The 20,872-nt window shown below is 38.6% G+C and overlaps 2 long non-coding RNA genes and 1 pseudogene across 2 annotated transcripts; all 3 read right to left on the bottom strand.

The window, feature by feature from the left end:
* Positions 1-953: 953 nt before the first annotated feature.
* LOC121789997 lies at positions 954-1,831 on the bottom strand. The gene is made up of 3 exons (XR_006048175.1): positions 1,750-1,831; positions 1,350-1,442; positions 954-1,212 (listed from the first exon to the last, which is right to left on the bottom strand). It is a non-coding gene; the product is annotated as an uncharacterized LOC121789997 (long non-coding RNA).
* A 376-nt stretch (positions 1,832-2,207) lies between these two features.
* On the bottom strand, positions 2,208-6,031 carry LOC121789996 (annotated as a pseudogene).
* Positions 6,032-14,934: 8,903 nt separating this feature from the next.
* LOC121789998 lies at positions 14,935-17,229 on the bottom strand. Its single transcript, XR_006048176.1, has 3 exons — positions 16,882-17,229; positions 16,120-16,200; positions 14,935-15,110 (listed from the first exon to the last, which is right to left on the bottom strand). It is a non-coding gene; the product is annotated as an uncharacterized LOC121789998 (long non-coding RNA).
* Positions 17,230-20,872: the final 3,643 nt, after the last annotated feature.

Here is a 20,872-nt window from a genome sequence, read left to right as displayed (position 1 = left end):
AGAAAGAGAGCAATGAGGAGTTCTATGATGATGTGTTTGAAGTGCCGATGGAAAGCAGCTGTGGAGTCGAAGGAATCGCCGCGGGATGAGATAAGAGCGCTCAAGGAGAAGAGTAAGAGCTGAGGTTGTTGTTGGTGAGGAAAAATGCAAAGATGAAGATGGAAATTGAGGAGCTGAGTTTGAAGCTGAAGCAGGCGATGAAGAAGTGGAGAAGAGTAGAGCAAATGTGGCAAGCATGAAGGAGAAAGTGGGAAGCTAGTGAGAGAGGAAGGTGGAGTTGGAGATGGAGAAAGAGGCTTCGTGTTCAAACTGAGCAATGGAGAAAGGCGGCAGATGCAGCTGCGGCAGTGTTGGCTGGGGAAGTGGACAAGCAGGTGTATGGAGCTCACCGGACGATTCTGACGACGGCGGCAAGAGGAAGGTTCTGGTATTAAAATGTTTGGAGACCTGTGGAGAAAGAAAGGAAACAAATAGACTGTTTAGGTTCCAAATAATGCTTGTAATCCAGTTGCATCTGTTTTTCAGTTTGGGATGTATTAGCAATAGACTAGTAGGTATTTGTTTGTGTTTGCAGACAATTCAGTTCAGGTTCATTTATCAGAATGCCAATCAAAATATGAATTGTGGAGATAGATTACAATCAGATTATATTCTGAAACAATGAGACTTGCTCCAATTAATAACAAATTAGCCAGATGCATAACTAAAAAGTACCATATTGAAAAAATATGTTTTCTAACTTCACAAAAAATCCGGATGAAAAAATGCAGCAGCATTGTTCCGTTTGCAGTCATAAATTTTTGGTCTTCATATATGATGGATGGAAAAATTTGTTGATGAGATCCATGGCAATAGAAAAAAATTCTTGCAGCAGCACTAGATTTATCAATATATTTCAATCTGACATCATACAGGCAAAAAATGCTTTGATAGCAACAAAAATCTAAATACTTTGAATCTGAACTAGGGAGATCGGTATTACATGTTTTATCTTTATATACTCTGATTACTCGTCTTCATTGCTTCCATACTCTTGGAATAAGGATTGTAATACGTTGCTGGTAGCAGCGGTGGGTTCGGCATCTTGCTGTGCTTTCTCCACGCCTACAGTTGAGGATTGTGGCGCGGATTTCTTGATGATTGAGAATTTGATTGAAGGCATCTTCGAAACAGGTTTACTACTACCAGAAGCCCCATCAACACCAGCTCAACCTATCAACAACATACATGCAATGGTAAGTAATATATTGACAATAGCCAAAATGTAAGCAGATAACAGTTTGTTGAAAAACAAAGATCTCAAGGATAATATATATTACATCAAGCTAAAAACAGTTTAGGCAGCAAACCTTGAATGTTGGAACCCTCGCTGCCACCGTTGTTCTCTGTCAAAATATCTGTTGGCATGGAAGGATTTTCATCAGACACCTTCGTCCTCTGCACTAAAACACAAGATTTCTAAGTAAAACCACACTAACAGTGGACCCCTGTATGTACAGAGTCAACTAAGTTTCTACAAAGTTAGATAAGAGACATTCATAGATGAGCACTAAAGGCTCCGATGCTGCATATTTACAATATGGTTTCAAATTCGATTTCTGTCAAATATAGATAAAAGATTAAGATAGATCCTCCTGTAATATCCCTTAGACAATTAGTGGGTCTCAAATATCGCGAGGAGCAAACACTCAGCACTAAACTAACTGAGCATGATACTTTATAAAATCCCATAACCTAGTACAAACTTACACTGTAAGAGAATTGGATGCTTAAATGTTTCCATATATTGTCAGTGGCTCACTTCAGTTCCTAACTCCCAGCTTCCTATATATAATTATTCGCTGCGTTAATTAAAGATTAAAACAAAATCAATTTTGTTAGGAACACAGGAAGGGCTGGAAATATGAATTTTACTATTCTATTTACAGTTCAAAGTGAAACCCCCATCATTGTGTAAGCACATTTAGAAATTAGGGAACAACCATGGACATCAACCAATTCAGTTAGTGTTGCTTCTGAGGCAAATTCAATAGCAAAGGTAGCTAAAGGTTTTAAATTGTCAATAGCACAATGATGAATATTATCAACTCCAGTACTAACATCTGTCACTGCATACTACTATTAAACACATCTGCCACTGATGTATCCTCATTCCTGTAGAGAAAGCATACACGGAAGATGGTGTAAGAAAATAAGGATACCTTCGGTGGATCATGGATGAGATGATGATCCCACATCGTCAAGAGAGAAAAACTCCAAATCTTCGTCGTCGTCATCATCATCATCTATATATTCATCATCAATCCTTCGAACAATAGGAGCCTTTTTTTTACCCTGAGTTAGAGAAGGCACATAATGAGAATTTTAGATGAAAAATAAAGCTAAAAAGGGAAGAAATGCTAGATGTACGCATTGATGAGCAAACGGTGTATTTTATGATTATATCGTTACCTGAAACACAGCTTTTATGTAAGCTTCTTCTTCTTCTTCTAACAGCTTCCTTTCCTAACAAATATAAAGCACGGTTCAGTAGAGACCCAACAACTATGACAAAGCGTCAGTGTGTAAATTTTATATGAGACTGTCATACATTTGATCGACAAAAGAAAAATAGGTCATCCCTACCCTGCAGATCATCTAGTATATTATCTTTAGTATTATTTTATCAATTGTTTATTGTGTTAGAGCATCTCCAGTGGGCGGACATCCCACTCGGACATCCACTAGGACATCCCAAAAACACCTCCTGCCACGTCACTAGGACATCCCACCCCACTGCCACATCACTAGGACATCCCATGCATATCCGCCCTTCCCATCGCCCTTCCCACTAGGACATCCCGCGATAAAAAAAATCATAAATTCACACCCATCGCCCTTCCCACTAGGACATCCCGCAATAAAAAAAAATCATAAATTCACAAATAAAACAATTTACGTTTACGGAAATAAAATTTGACCGAGAATACGAACGGGAAAAATAATAATAAAAACGGGACGTCCGACCGGACGTCCGAGTTGAAGCCACAGTGGCGGACGTCCGCCCGCCCGTCGCCGGGACGTCCGAGGACACCCGACGTCCTCACGGGACGTCCGTATCCGACCTCCGACCTCCCAACGGCGGACGTCCCGTCGCCCTTCCCGGTGTCCGACCGGACGTCCTACCGGAGGGGCGCCATAGGAGATGCTCTTACAGAGTTTAGTTGTTCTCATTAGAGTTACTGTGTCGTTTAGGAATCCTATTTAATTAGGAATTCTATTCAAATTAGGAGACATGAGACTATAGGTGGTTATCATAAATAGCTCGGTAGCTCCTTTGTAGAAAAGCAAAGTGTCTTGGATAATAATTTAGGGCGTAGTACCATAGGCATAGGATGGATTAGTTATGTCCTTTTCTGCCAGTCGGTAATATCAATTTAACTCAGTTGTCCATTTCAGTTCATTATATTCCGTTTCCATATTATTCCTACTCTCTTTCTTGTGTTCTCTGCCTTAACTCATCACAAACTATGCTTTTCCAATGTTGTCAAAGCAGTATGGCGGCTTATGGCGGTCCACCCGAAAACTGCCACAGGGATATGGCGTATCAGTATGGCGGTCATTAATTAAATAAATAAAATAATATTTATATATAATTAAAAAATTAGAAAATAATAGAAATATAACATCAAAATTCAAAAACTCTTTAAACGATTAATTAAGCAAAAATTTAAAAGTTATATATAAGTCTAATAATTAAAGTCTTTAGTTCAACAAAATATAAAGTCATCCTAAGCACTACTCAATAGTCATCAATCATCAAGCTCAACATAGTCTTCTAGTTCATCCTCATCACTAGAGGTGCCCAAGGTTTACGGTTCCAGAGGTTAATCGCGAAACGGTTCCTAACTGGAACCATGAGAATTTACCCGAACCCAACCCGTCGATTTCAGAATAGTGGTTCAGTTCAGGTTCAAAAATATCCGAATCGAAACCGTGCCGGAACCGCCGGTTCCGAGCAGTTCCAAACCGGAACCAGGAAAAACCGCTAGAAGACCGCGAAACCGAGCCGGAACCACAAAAAATGCCGAAAACCGGCGGTTCAGAACCGTGAAATATCGTAAAAAACCGCCCGTTCGGAACCGAAACCGAAACCGAAACCGGCGGTTTTGGAACCGTAACCGCAAAACACCCTGGCAGTTCGGTTCCGGTTCGGCAATTTCTAAAACCGGAACTGGCGAATCCGAACCGAAGCCGCCGGTCCCGGAACCGTGGGCACCTCAACTCATCACTATCATCAACATCCATTGCTTCATCACTATAATTAGGGTTTCAATTTCTATTTTAAGTTTAATCTATTTTCATTTTAATTATAAAATAAAATGGGTTAGACAACGGTGGGCCGGTTCAGTTTTGAGCTTATACCAAAATTCAATTAAAAAGTAAAAAAATCCATTAAAAAGTCAAAATTACAGTAAAACACCGCCATGGCGCCACGACCTTGGCGGGCATGGCGGCCGATACAGAAAAATGCCATAAATCGGTGTGGTGATGGCGTTTTCATTACTAACCGATATGATATAGCGCCATATCACCGCCATAGCGGCTATTTAACAACTTTGATTGCTAGTTTATTAGTATTTATTTCCTTGTCTAGCTATAGTATTTTTGGGACACAAATCTTGCTCCTCAAGCAAGATATTTACTGTATTTTAGCATAGGATTTATATAAATCTTTTTGGGTTTTCTTTTTTATTCTTTCCCGAATCATAGAGTCGAATCAATCAGGGTTCGGACTCTATAAATACTAGAGTCCATTAGAGAGTAAAAAAACATTGAGAAATAAAGACAAATCTTTCTTCTCAAAACTGTAATTGCTCGAAACCCTAGCACTCCAACTAGGGGGATTTTCTCTTTTGCTTCATTAAAGTTACGTGTGCTCTACAAACTTCTTGAGGGAACTCAAACCCTATCAATTGGTGCTTCAATTGACTACTCTTCTCCCTCAACACTCAACAACCATGGCATTAGGTTCGATGGATTTGGAACCCCAACCTCCGCTGAAGTACAGCCTCAACGCTTTGGCGCGGCACCGAGAATCGATGCTTAAGAAGCTTGAAACTTTAGCTTTTGGCGGACACGTGACCGAGGAAAGACACAAGGAACCACCAGACCCGCTTATGGAGATATCTACGCCGAGGCAGGGGTGGAAACCACCACCATGCCGAGGTCAATTCATCGATTTCATTTCATCCAAAGCAGCAAGGATATCCATCTCTCTCTTTGAGTCTAATGTTCGATTCTCCAAAGACTTCATGCATCTCCCATCTCTTCAGCATTCCTCTTCTTCTTTTCTTCCTCTGTTTCTTCATCCTCGGCGCGCCAAGGCTCGAAGTTCCTCGACGCTCCGGATTCAACAATGTAATCCGAGTTCTGAGGATCAGTCTTGAAGGTTATTTCAGCCGAGCATTTAGTGCACTTGAAATAAAACCTGAAAATTTGGATCCCCAGGTAGGTCTGCAGATAAACAACATAAGCGATATTCAGATGAGAATTAATAATTTAAAATACAGAAACAATCATTGGAAGCAAAAAAAAAGAGGCGAAATTAGAAGGTGAGCGTACATCTCCTCTTTGCGGGAATTGAATTTGGTACCCTTGTAAATGTAATTCCCGCAGGTGCCGCAACGGATGCTCATCGGAAGCATCATACGCACCTTCATCTGCTGATTCTTCGGCTGGCGGCGCCGAGGAATCTTGGCCGGATCGAAGTCCGGGGGTAGTACTTGTTGAGAACCTTCCGTCCTCCCATCTTTGCTGCTCGCTATTCGGCTCACCGGAAACAGTTGGAGTCGTCGCCGCTGCAACCCTAGATAGACTCTTCCCCCAATTCTGCTGGTAACAAGAAAACAAATGACTCTATTAAACTCAGGAGTCACGACCGGAACGACGAATTCTCCAATTAACGATCAATGTTGATCCCCAAAACAAATACGCGCGGAGAGATTAAATGTTTCTGTATTCAATTTTTAATACCGTCAAATTAGGCGAACCCTTTAGCTATTCAAGGTACCCTTCAGTTGCCATAATAATTTACTTATTACATTATCTATTTAGAATTACTATAAAATTATTCTATTTAATACAATTAATTATCATTTTAAGATTAAATTATGAGATTTAGTCTCAGGAATCCAACACAAATACATATTATATCTCAAAATTTAATCTTGAAAATCAAACACCTTTCAAATATACTAGCTAGTATATCTCTAATTAAAATCACTTGTAATATTTTTATTTTAATTTTCACAGAAAATAATTTTATTTGTGCACCGTACGAATTTTAATGTTAAATTGATAAGATGAGAGAGGAAAAGAAAAAGTGGGTAAAATACAAGAAATAGAAAGAAAAAAAAATTGGATAAAGTAGGAAAGAAAGTTTTCATTTTTGAAATAAAACTAGTAATATTTTTTATGGACGTACACCCTGAAATGACAAAATGAGAGTATATTAATGGATGAGAAGTATAACCTAACCAAAATTAATGGGAATAATCAAGATTACTCAAAATAATAAGGTGTATATTTTGAATCCACACTTAACAAAGTTTTGTTTTAAGTGTTTTTATTTTGAATATTTAAGGTATCATTTCACTTTTAATAAACATAAACACAATATTTTCATACTAGTATTTTTCTTTTCTTTTTTCATTGACAAAGTTTAATAACAGTAGATGCCAATAAATCTATAAATTTATAAATAATTTCAAATATTAAATAGAGTATTAAATAAATAAGTTCAAAATATTTAAATATAACAACAAATTTTATAAATTAGTACTACAAAATTATATTAGTGATTTGAAAACCCGGAACTGCATACTAAATGGAAACATAATTTACACAAAGAATAACATATTTTTATATTTGAAACTTTTGTCCTTAAATGATTATAATAGTGAAATGATTTCTATAAGTCCATCCGCAATGGCGCCTAGCCGAGCGCCGGCGTTAGGCGGTCCATTGCAACCGCCCAGCGGCGCTAGGCGGTGCGCTGGGCGATCCGCTCAGCGCTATTGCAGCGCCCGGATCGCCTAGCGCACTGCCGAGCGGATTTTTTTAATTTTTTTTTATTTATTTTCGAAACACTATTTTATACGCGGTTTGCACGTCATTTTCATTCGCACCACTTGTTTTAACGAGTACTCTGTAACACCCCTCACCCGATTAATTTAATAATCGAATAAGTGATGTCACATTTTTGGTACAAATCCCGACTTAACAAAAAAAAATCCTTGATTCTTTATTTATTTATAGATGAATTTTTTTCATTTACTTGGCAAACGGAAAAACTGTTATATAACGTCTAGAATTAAATCATAAACCTGTCTCCAAAAGTCTATATATATACATATACATACATACAACCTGGACACTCCTCACAAAATATACGTGCTTAGCAAAAGTTTATGAAGTAATATAACGTCCAAGGTACATTACACTTCTAATACATGCCACATTTATAAAATCCAAAAGAATTACCCAACGCAAAAGCTTGGCTAGTGACCCGACTTGAGCAGCTGTACAGCAAAAGAAAGTCTGATCACCTAATCTGCAGGGGGAAAGAAAGGAGTGAGCTTCAATAAACCCAATAGTATACTCAACATTAGAGCCTAAATTCCCGAGTTAAGTAAATGTTGTACAACCAATAAATTTACATGATTAATTATGAAAACGATACAGAAACTACATCATTATATCCATGCACATATATTTCATATTAGAAACGAACAATTATTTGTCAATCTTCGATCTCATGGAGTTTACCCAAAAGGTTTCAAGTCATGTACTCAGAATCACAAAATGAGAATACAAAATAAATTGCATAACGTCAATTATTTAAAACACAGAGTAATAATAATAATATCCAAGTCACGAACACATATGCAACACATATGCAGATTACCAACATTTTTACATATTCAAACACATATAGCCCTCTTAAGTGCTTAGTGACAGACTAGGGTACGCGGACCAGAATCAGAAGCAGAATCAGATACAGACGCGGCCATGGTCCTCAATGGGACGCCGCCCAGACCACCCATTAGGGTGCAGACAGATAATCAGACCACCCATGAGGGTGCAGACAGATAATAAGACCACCATTAGGGTGCAGACAGATAATCAGACCACCATTAGGGTGCAGACAGATAATTCAAACCACCCATTAGGGTGCAGATCAGACAGATCAGATAGGGCCCATCAGATAACAGACGATCCTCGCTTCGGTTATCCAGAAGACGAGTGATCACAGATAATGCAGCGCTGCTGTCCTATGGCATGCCAATTGTACCCACCGAATACACTCAAGCAAGGGGGGGAAGCATAGTCACGCATACATATACTTTACTTCAGACAATTCTCAATAGAACACAACACATCAGATATCGTCACAGATAGATCACACATCATTACAAGTAATCATATTTGTTTACACCTCTTCAACATATATCAGATACCACATTTACCTTAATGCACACTTCCATATTCAATATTCACATAATTCACGTCAAAAGCAAAATATATAGATCACATAATGTATCACCGATTAACACACAATATTCTATATGAAATCACGTAAACTTAATTCAGGAATTAAGACTTAATGTAGAATATACTACCTCAAAATCTAAAATGCCGTGCTAGGTCACTTTACTCCTTTGCCTTCTCCTTGCCCATGCTATCCCTCGGGCGAGGATTACCTTTCAATAAATAATTCTTATCAACACAAACACCAACAATAATGTAAGCATAAAGCATTCTCTTATAGTCAACTTTATCTGCTAATGCATATAGCTTATGTAAATTTTTTTATCTTTATTCTAAAAGCCATACAAATAATTTGTAACCAATTTAGACAAAATATTATAAACTTATGTTCTTACTTAACTACAATAGTTGAGCATAAGAACTCCCTTTATCCATTAACATTGCCCAAACAGTAGGAATAAAATCCTACATATGCATAACTAATTGAGCATAAACATCTTTCAACAAACTTCATCAAAATCGTCATCTTACACTTTTAGCTATAGGCTGCCCCAGGATGTACTTTACAGAAATTTACATATTTCTCAAAGTCATTATTTATCTTTTGTAAGAAAAGTAATTTCTCTAAGGTAAATCAAGTTTGTGGAGCAAGGTTCCAATCTAAATCACGATTCCATGTTATCTCAACATTTAAACATCATACCCATCAATTATATTCCATTCACTCAAAAAAGACTTAGGAAAAACTAGCAAACAATTATATAACAATTGTATTATTGAATTCGTAGCCAAAATTACTTAATATCCAAATTGGGGAAAAACTAACTTAAGAACCCTAGCTTTTAATTTTGAAGCAGAAATTGAATAAATTGGTAATGTGAGGGACTTGCTTACACAAAGGGAAGACAAGCCTAGCCTAAAGCTGCCGGAAAACGGCGATGACGTCGCCGGAAGGGCAGCAGCAATGCAGAGAGGGCGGCAGCAGGGTGGAGGAGACCGGCAGAGAGGAAGAAGAGTTGCTGGGGCGATCACCAGAGGGAGGCGACGGTGCGTCTCTAAGTATGTGTGTGTGTTTGAAAATGGTGTGTGTGATTTGTCGCAGGGAGTGGTCTATGGTGTAGTGTGTAATAGTGGGAGTTGAATGTAAAGAAATTGGTGTGGAAGGGAAGAGTCACGTAAGTTCTAGAAGGGAGAATGGTTAACAAATCTTAATCACATTTCCAAAATCTTTTTCTTATTCTTTATTATCTTTCTTTCTTTTCTTTTATTCTTTCTCTAATAAACACCACACAAACAAATAATTCACATAATAAGAAACTATCTACACACTTCTAGAATTTAATTTATTTACGACTTCCGACGCATTTGAACTAATTTAATTTTATTTATTTATTTTTTTAAATTCGGGGCGTTACAACTCTCCCCCCCCTTAGGAAATTTCGTCCTTGAAATTTGTACCTGGTTGAAAAAGATATGGATATTGTTGTCTCATTACATCCTCAGGTTCCCACGTAGCTTCTTCGACTTTGTGGCTTCTCCACAATATCTTGACTAGTGGAACCTTTTTGTTTCTAAGTTCTTTAATCTCTCGAGCTAATATCTGAACTGGTTCCTCTTCATACGTTAAATTCGGTTGTATTTCAACCGACTCTGCTTGGATTATGTGAGAGGGGTCTGATCGATATCTTCTCAGCATTGACACATGGAAAACATTATGAATCTTTTCAAGTTCAGGTGGTAAAGCTAGTCTATATGCTACTGGACCTACGCGCTCTAGTATCTCATATGGTCCAATAAATCTTGGGCTCAACTTGCCCTTTTTCCCAAAACGAAGCACTTTCTTCCATGGAGAAACCTTCAGAAAGACTTTGTCACCTATACTGAATTCAATATCTTTTCGCTTCAAATCAGCATAAGATTTTTGCCTATCAGATGCTTCTTTCAATCTATCCCGTATCAGTCGAACTTTATCTTCAGTCTCCTGTATCAATTCTGGTCCCACAATCTTTGTCTCATTCAATTCTGTCCAGCACAATGGTGTTCTGCATTTCCGACCATACAATGCTTCATAAGGTGCCATCTGAATGCTGGATTGATAGCTGTTATTATATGCAAACTCAACCAACGGTAAGTATTTCTCCCAACTTCCTTCGAAGTCTATGATACAACTCCGAAGCATATCTTCGATAATCTGAATTACTCTCTCTGATTGGCCATCTGTTTGTGGGTGGAAAGCTGTACTGAAGTTAACTCTGGAACCCAGTGCTTCCTGCAACTTTCTCCAAAATCTTGATGTGAACCGAGGGTCTCTGTCAGAGATTATGGAGATAGGCACTCCATGTAGCCGTATGATCTCTCGAATATATAATTCTGCCAATTTCTCTAAGGAATAATCTGTCCTTACAGGAAGAAAATGAGCTGACTTAGTCAATCGGTCAACAATCACCCAAATCGAGTCTTTTTTCCAAGGTGTCATTGGTAATCCTGTCACAAAATCCATGGTAATTCGTTCCCATTTCCATTCAGGTATTGTGATTGGCTGTAGTAATCCGGATGGAACTTGATGCTCAACTTTGACTTGTTGACAGGTGAAACATTTCAACACAAATTCAGTGATATCTTTCTTCATACCAGGCCACCAATAGAATCCTTTCAAGTCTTGATACATTTTATTGCTCCCAGGATGCATAGAATATATGCTATTATGCGCTTCCTGTAGTATCTCTCTTTTCAGCTCATCATTATCTGGTACACACAACCTCTTTCTGAAATACAAACTCCCATCAGCACCTTGTTCAAACTCCGCTGCTTCGCCCCTGTTAACTTGTTCCAATTTGGCTTTCAATTTCTCATCAGTCTTTTGAGAATCCTTAACTCTTTGTATCAGAGTTGGTTTCACTCTCAGTTCAGCTAACAGACCTCCATCGTTTGATGCTTCCAAATATGCATTCATAGCCCTCAAAGCCGAGAGTGACTTTCTACTAAGCGCATCAGCCACGACATTCGCCTTGCCAGGATGATAATCAATTACACAATCATAATCTTTGATGAGTTCCATCCATCTTCTTTGTCTCAGGTTCAGCTCCTTCTGTGTAAGTAAATATTTCAAGCTCTTGTGATCCGTGTATATATAACATTTCTCGCCATACAAATAATGTCTCCATATCTTCAAGGCGAATACTATAGCTGCTAATTCCAAATCATGGGTGGGATAGTTTCTTTCGTGAATCTTGAGTTGTCTCGAGGCGTAAGCTACAACTTTACCCTCTTGCATTAATACACAGCCTAAGCCATTATGTGATGCATCGCTGAAAATTGTATAATCTTTGCCCGATTCAGGTTGAATCAACACAGGCGCCTCTGTGAGAATCGCTTTCAACTTTTCAAAACTCGCTTGACATTTGTCATCCCAATGAAATGGAACGTCTTTCTGAAGTAGGGAAGTAATTGGCTTAGCTATCATCGAAAATCCTTTGACAAATCGTCGATAATACCCAGCTAAGCCAAGGAAACTACGAACTTCAGAAACATTCTTTGGAGGTTTCCACTGTATTATTGCTTCAATCTTCTTTGGATCCACCCGTATTCCTGTTGCAGATACAACGTGACCAAGAAATGTAACCTCCGACAACCAAAACTCGCATTTGCTTAACTTTGCATACAACTGCTTATCTCTGAGTGTTTGCAAAATCGTTCTCAAATGTTCCTCATGATCGCTTTTGGTTTTTGAATAGACCAGAATATCGTCGATAAAAACTATCACGAACTGATCGATATATGGTTGAAATACTCGATTCATCAAGTCCATGAAAGCGGCAGGGGCATTTGTTAGCCCAAACGGCATAACCTTAAACTCGTAGTGGCCATAACGGGTTCTGAATGCCGTCTTAGGAATATCAGAATCTTTAACCTTCAATTGATAATATCCTGACCGTAGATCAATCTTTGAAAATACGCTCGCACCTTTTAGTTGATCAAACAAGTCATCAATTCTTGGCAAAGGATATTTGTTTTTGATTGTCACTCTGTTCAATTGCCTGTAATCGATGCATAATCTCATTGATCCATCTTTCTTCTTTACAAAAAGCACAGGTGCTCCCCATGGTGATATGCTAGGCCGAATGAAATCTCGATCAAGTAATTCCTGAAGTTGGGCTTTCAACTCTTTCAATTCAGCAGGAGCCATTCTATACGGTGCCATTGAGATGGGTTTGTTCCTGGTGCAACATCTATGGCAAATTCGACTTCTCTGTCTGGTGGTAATCCAGGTAACTCTTCGGGGAACACATCAGGATAATCACATACTACGGTATTTCCTGAAATTTTGGATCAACTGCTCTTGTATCCCATATATAAGCCAGGTAAGCCTCACAACCTTTCCAGATCAACTTGCTAGCTGTTGCGGCTGAAATCACGTTAGTCAGGTAATTTGATCTTTTTCCAACCACCAGGATCTCATGATCGTCTGGTGTATAAAGTGTTAGTCTTTTCCGACAACAATCCACTACTGCACGGTGTACACATAGCCAATCCATTCCAAGTATGATGTCGAATTCGTGGAAAGGTAACTCCATCAAATCCGCGGGGAATAAAGATTCCTGGACACTCAGAGGGCACTCTCTATATATTTGATTCACTATAATACTTTTGCCTAGTGGGCTGGACACCTCTACATCAAACGCGGTCTTTTCTAACGGCAGATTAAATTCTTTTATAAGTTTATCACATATATATGAATGCGTAGAACCAGGATCAATCAAAGCAGTAACAGATATGTTAAAAAGTGTAAATGTACCCAATATCACATCTGGTGCATCATGCTCCTCGTGGGCCCGGATAGCATAGGTACGTCCTGGTGCTCGCGGTCCAGCTCTGGATGCAGACTCAGATGTTGTTCTACGACTCTTACTTTCTCCAAAGTCTCTTCCTGGTCCACGTCCTCGCTGGGCAACTGGTTCAGATCTAGCAGATATGGGCACTGGAGCATCCCTCGGTATCGGACAATCTTTCGCGAAATGATTGCTCGCGCCACATCGGAAGCATAATCCTGCCAACCTCCTGCACACACCGGGATGACGTTTCCCACAATGCTCACATATGGGTACTCCATTGAACCCTCCTGAGCTAGCCACTGAAGGGGTCGGTGCCCTCTGTCTGAATCCGGGTCCTTGGTTTAGGCTTCTTCCTTGAGAATGTGCCGGTGCAGAATGCCCACTTCTCCTAGAATCTTTGAACTTCTTGCTTGTAAAACGCGATCCGGAGTAGGATGAATCTGCATGCCTCTTACCCATACCCTTGTTACCTTTCTCTGTTCCTTCTTCAGAATCTAATGCTTCCATGCTTTGTGCTAACTCTGACAATTTAGTCAAATCATTTTCTTTGGCTCCCAACACTAATTTCTGGATATTGTCATTTAGCCCTCGTTCGAACCGCCGACACATCTCCTCCTCATTAGGCACGATCTCTCGAGCATATCGGGACAAGCGTCGAAATTCACTTTCATACTCAAGAACGGACTTGCTGCCCTGTACCAAGTAGAGGAATTCTCTTCTTCTTTCCTCCATATACTTTACCCCCACGTATCGCTTTCTGAACTCCTTTACAAAGAATTCCCAGGTGATCATCTCCGGCGTACAATTCTCCACTTTGCTCAACCACCATATATAAGCTTCTTCTTTTAGCAATGATATAGCACCCTGTAGTTTTTCTTCCTGAGTACTTGGCATGAAAGTGAAGATTCGCTGAAGTTGCTGCAACCAGTACTCAGCTACGTTAGGATCATCAGTTCGTCTTCCTCTAAACTCTTCAGCTCCGTATTTACGTAATTTTTCCACAACTGAAACTTGAGTAGGGGTTGCTGTTTCTGCTATCCGGCGCAGAGCAGTCGCCATCGTCTGTAATATATCTTGCCCCAGGATTGGGATATCATCAGTATTTTCAGGTTGTTCTCCAGATTGAGATCCTTGCATCATACTTTGGGCTTCATCCTCAGCCATAGTTAGATTCACAACTACAGAAACAAGTACCTATATATATATATATATATATATATATATAGCAGCTGCGTCAGGTCACTAGCATAAACACAACAAGCTCTTATGTGGCATGTAACTATACAGATCAGGCCTTGTTTAGTCCTAGAATCGGCCAAACCTAGGCTCTGATACCAAAACATGTAACACCCCTCACCCGATTAATTTAATAATCGAATAAGTGATGTCACATTTTTGGTACAAATCCCGACTTAAAAAAAAAATCCTTGATTCTTTATTTATTTATAGATGAATTTTTTTCATTTACTTGGCAAACGGAAAAACTGTTATATAACGTCTAGAATTAAATCATAAACCTGTCTCCAAAAGTCTATATATATATATATATACATACATACAACCTGGACACTCCTCACAAAATATACGTGCTTAGCAAAAGTTTATGAAGTAATATAACGTCCAAGGTACATTACACTTCTAATACATGCCACATTTATAAAATCCAAAAGAATTACCCAACGCAAAAGCTTGGCTAGTGACCCGACTTGAGCAGCTGTACAGCAAAAGAAAGTCTGATCACCTAATCTGCAAGGGGAAAGAAAGGAGTGAGCTTCAATAAACCCAATAGTATACTCAACATTAGAGCCTAAATTCCCAGAGTTAAGTAAATGTTGTACAACCAATAAATTTACATGATTAATTATGAAAACGATACAGAAACTACATCATTATATCCATGCACATATATTTCATATTAGAAACGAACAATTATTTGTCAATCTTCGATCTCATGGAGTTTACCCAAAAGGTTTACAAGTCATGTACTCAGAATCACAAAATGAGAATACAAAATAAATTGCATAACGTCAATTATTTAAAACACAGAGTAAATAATAATAATATCCAAGTCACGAACACATATGCAACACATATGCAGATTACCAACATTTTTACATATTCAAACACATATAGCCCTATTAAGTGCTTAGTGACAAACTAGGGTACGCGGACCAGATCAGAAACAGAATCAGATACAGACGCGGCCATGGTCCTCAATGGGACGCGCCCAGACCACCCATTAGGGTGCAGACAGATCAGACCACCCATGATTAGGGTGCAGCAGATCACCACCATTAGGGTGCAGCAGATCACCCATTTCAGATCAGATCAGATACATCAGATAACAGACGATCCTCGCTTCGGTTATCCAGAAGACGAGTGATCACAGATAATGCAGCGCTGCTGTCCTATGGCATGCCAATTGTACCCACCGAATACACTCAAGCAAGGGGGGAAGCATAGTCACGCATACATATACTTTACTTCAGACAATTCTCAATAGAACACAACACATCAGATATCGTCACAGATAGATCACACATCATTACAAGTAATCATATTTGTTTACACCTCTTCAACATATATCAGATACCACATTTACCTTAATGCACACTTCCATATTCAATATTCACATAATTCACGTCAAAAGCAAAATATATAGATCACATAATGTATCACCGATTAACACACAATATTCTATATGAAATCACGTAAACTTAATTCAGGAATTAAGACTTAATGTAGAATATACTACCTCAAAATCTAAAATGCCGTGCTAGGTCACTTTACTCCTTTGCCTTCTCCTTGCCCGTGCTATCCCTCGGGCGAGGATTACCTTTCAATAAATAATTCTTATCAACACAAACACCAACAATAATGTAAGCATAAAGCATTCTCTTATAGTCAACTTTATCTGCTAATGCATATAGCTTATGTAAATTTTTTATCTTTATTCTAAAAGCCATACAAATAATTTGTAACCAATTTAGACAAAATATTATAAACTTATGTTCTTACTTAACTACAATAGTTGAGCATAAGAACTCCCTTTATCCATTAACATTGCCCAAACAGTAGGAATAAAATCCTACATATGCATAACTAATTGAGCATAAACATCTTTCAACAAACTTCATCAAAATCGTCATCTTACACTTTTAGCTATAGGCTGCCCCAGGATGTACTTTACAGAAATTTACATATTTCTCAAAGTCATTATTTATCTTTTGTAAGAAAAGTAATTTCTCTAAGGTAAATCAAGTTTGTGGAGCAAGGTTCCAATCTAAATCACGATTCCATGTTATCTCAACATTTAAACATCATACCCATCAATTATATTCCATTCACTCAAAAAAGACTTAGGAAAAACTAGCAAACAATTATATAACAATTGTATTATTGAATTCGTAGCCAAAATTACTTAATATCCAAATTGGGGAAAAACTAACTTAAGAACCCTAGCTTTTAATTTTGAAGCAGAAATTGAATAAATTGGTAATGTGAGGGACTTGCTTACACAAAGGGAAGACAAGCCTAGCCTAAAGCTGCCGGAAAACGGCGATGACGTCGCCGGAAGGGCAGCAGCAATGCAGAGAGGGCGGCAGCAGGGTGGAGGAGACCGGCAGAGAGGAAGAAGAGTTGCTGGGGCGATCACCAGAGGGAGGCGACGGTGCGTCTCTAAGTATGTGTGTGTGTTTGAAAATGGCGGTGTGTGATTTGTCGCAGGGAGTGGTCTATGGTGTAGTGTGTAATAGTGGGAGTTGAATGTAAAGAAATTGGTGTGGAAGGGAAGAGTCACGTAAGTTCTAGAAGGGAGAATGGTTAACAAATCTTAATCACATTTCCAAAATCTTTTTCTTATTCTTTATTATCTTTCTTTCTTTTCTTTTATTCTTTCTCTAATAAACACCACACAAACAAATAATTCACATAATAAGAAACTATCTACACACTTCTAGAATTTAATTTATTTACGACTTCCGACGCATTTGAACTAATTTAATTTAATTTATTTATTTTTTAAATTCGGGGCGTTACATACTCTCTCTATCTTACTTTCTGTACAGGAGCAACACCGAGAAATGAGTAACGCCGGTGGTAGTAGTGGTGGTAGTAGTGGTGAGGATGCTGAGGAGCACGATCGTATAATGAACGAAAGGCTAGGGGCCTATACGAACCGTGCGATTGATCAATGGATGCAGAGGGCCTTGCAGCCGACGGTACCTCGACCTCGCCCAATGGTCCACCGCCGACAAGTGATTGATCGTGATCACGTAGCTGCACATCAGCGCCTATACGAAGACTACTTCGCAGAGGAGCCGTGGTTCAACGCCAACCATTTCAGGTGCCGTTTTAGGATGAGCAGGGCATTGTTTATGCGTATTGTTAACGCTTTGGAGTATCGATATCTGTATTTCCGCTTCAGGCACGATGCGGCTGCCAGACTCGGCCACACACCTATTCAAAAGTGCACTGCGGTAATCCGGTAGTTGGCCTACGGAGGCGCGACAGAGATGTGGGAGGAGTACCTCCACATCGGTGAGACGACTGCCCTTGAATGTACGAAGTATTTTTGTCTGGGCGTGATTGAAATATTCAGTGATCAATACCTTCGAAGCCCTACCCCCCGAAGACTGCCAGGATCTTTTGCGGATGCACGGGGAACATCATGGGTTCGGTTCTAGGGGATGTTAGGCAGCATAGATTGTATGCATTAGGAGTGGAAGAACTGTCCCGCTTCCTGGAAGGGGTTCTACACTACCGGCTACAAGGGAGAGAATCCCACGATGATCCTCGAGGCCGTAGCTGATTACCGACTGTGGATTTACCATGCGTATTTTGGGATAGCCGATTCGAACAACGACCTCAACGTCCTCAACTCGTCGCCCCTTTTCAACGAGCAGTGCCAGGGCATCGGTCCGGCCATCAGTTTTGTCGCCAACGACAACCAACATGATATGTGCTACTATTTGGCGGATGTGATATACCCTAGGTGGCCCGTCTTTGTGAAGACGATCCGATGGGCATCAGATGAGAGTAAGGCCTACTTTGCGGCACAGCAGGAGTCGGCGCGCAAGGACGTGGAGCGCGCATTTGGTGTGCTCCAGTCTCGATGGGCGGCAGTTAGGGGTCCAACGCGTTTGTGGCATGTCGACTGCATTGCTGATATAATGTACGCATGTATTATCATGCACAACATGATTGTCGAAGATGAAGGTGTACAACTGACTAGTTGGACCAACGACGATAATGAAGCCGGTCCAAGCCACGGCGTGGCCGCCCCCAAAGTACGGAGTGGGGTACCTCACGATGAAGACGGTCGCCTCCAAGCATATGCCGACATGCGCCAAACGGAGGCTCATATTCGACTCCAAAAGGATTTAATTGAAGAGTTATGAGCGCGGAGGATTGCACGAGTAGTAGTTTTTGTTAATTATGTAATTTTTTTTAATTAATGTACTTTAAATTTTAATAATATTATTGAATTTTCTCGTATCCTGTGTCGTAAATTTAATTCCGTATTTTGTGTGATTGTTAAATTATTTGTTTTATATAATTTTGAGTGATGTGGCTAGACTATGACTGGGCTATTTGCTTGTTTTGATGATGTGGCATGAGGATTTTTAGTGTTGATGATGTCAGGAGGAGTTTGTGGCTAGGCTGTGACTGGGCTATTGCTGGGCTATTCCTATTGTGGATGGCCTAATTACAAGTTGATAAGTTGAATTAATTATGAAATAGATCAATTTTTAAATTTGATAAATCAAATCTTATTGTAATATTTAATCTAATATAGATAGATGGTAAGAAGATTTATAATAAATACCACAAATTTCATAATTATTCAAAAAAAAAAGAAAATAATTCAAATTACTAACCTAATCATATTGTGACGGGGACATTATATCTCACCCAAAAAATAAATACTTTTATTAATCAATCAAGTGCCTGTTTTGAGTACTTGAGACGAACTTATTTACAAATATCATAAACCTATTAAACAAAGTATCCTTCCTATGATACTATAAGATATTCACATTTCACTTTTATTTTTTCACACAACTAAAATGTCATCTTTCAATATTTAGAATAATATATTCTTTGCTCTCATAATTAAAACATTCAATTTTAATTTATTTCCTCTATTTTAATACACTAAATAATTCTAAACATGTGTTATTCAAGAATGAGATCATTTGGATTAAGACAAATGGAATACTAGTATGTTTTTATGGTAAAAGCAGTTAGATACATAGGTTCGTAAATCAGACATGTAATAAGTTGATGTCTTGGATATAAAGTTTTGTAATCCGCGAGTTATATAGTCTCATCAATTGCAATAATTAAGTTTAGACAGTTTTTGTGTGGAGACACAGCTGAAGTTATGTGCTACCTAGCTTACCACCCAACACATTTAAAACGTATCAACGCGTAACTGCCTAACATTAAATGTGCCTAATTGAGAAAATCTTGATCATAATTATGTGATTCTGTCTACACAATTTAATGACACGAAATTGATCGTGATAGGGCATGTAGAGGACCACGCCATTAACTTCTAAACATATTATCAACGAAATAGTGCTAATTAAACACATGCTGAGAAACGTCATGGTCACGAGTCATAATCTGATCTTATTATTTTTATACGTATTATTTTTTATATTGCGGTAGGTCTTGGTCAATTCAATTAATGTAGAGTTTTCACTTAGAATGTTGATTTAAGAGAAAAATAATGTATGTACTTATTTTATTTATACTGATAGGACTTCGAAGTACACGTCAATTTTGGACCCTTGCCCACTAAGATGTAATTTGCCATTTCAATATCTATGAATTATATAGTCGCAAAAAGTGGTATGGACCATCGGAGACAGGGTTTATTATCTATTGATAGATATCTATTTAATCTCAATAATTCAAACATTACCACTAATAAACCTAGAATATCTAGATTTCCAAATGGAGATGTGGTTTTTCATTTGAGGTGAATACAAGCATAAGCTTTATATTGCAATTTAATGAAAATCTAGATTAAGTGTTGATTGACCAACAAGGATGACATTGTAACTATATTAGTCATGTAAGTTTTATTAGTTTTGTGAATAAATTGACCTAGAAAGTAGTACTACTAAAATATAAGATTGAAAACACAAAATTTTTGGAGTGAAGAGATGGCGTAGGAGATTCGATCATTCACTAAATTTGATTGGTTTTATTTTGAAAAATGAAATGAACTACACTAAAAATTTTTAGTGAATGAAAAGAAGGAAGGGGAACATTATGAGGCTGCAATCTTCTCAAAAGGCCCAACCTATATATCAGCCAGCCTCGAATTGTAAACAGATTTTTTTATTCAAACCATGTAAACCATTGTACAAAGCTGTCTTCTCCTTCCATTAATGAAGGCAATGGAGCTATCTTTTCACTCAATTGGTCCTCCAAAATAAATCATTGAAATCCTCGGTCTCGGGCTGTTCGCAACTACCCGGTGTCGTACGCTCTTA

This window comes from Salvia splendens, unplaced genomic scaffold (assembly GCF_004379255.2).
Source record: "Salvia splendens isolate huo1 unplaced genomic scaffold, SspV2 ctg382, whole genome shotgun sequence".
NCBI classification, from domain to species: Eukaryota; Viridiplantae; Streptophyta; class Magnoliopsida; order Lamiales; family Lamiaceae; genus Salvia; species Salvia splendens.
The sequence above is the reverse complement of the archived record's forward strand: the minus strand, read 5'-3'. Positions and strand labels throughout refer to the sequence as shown.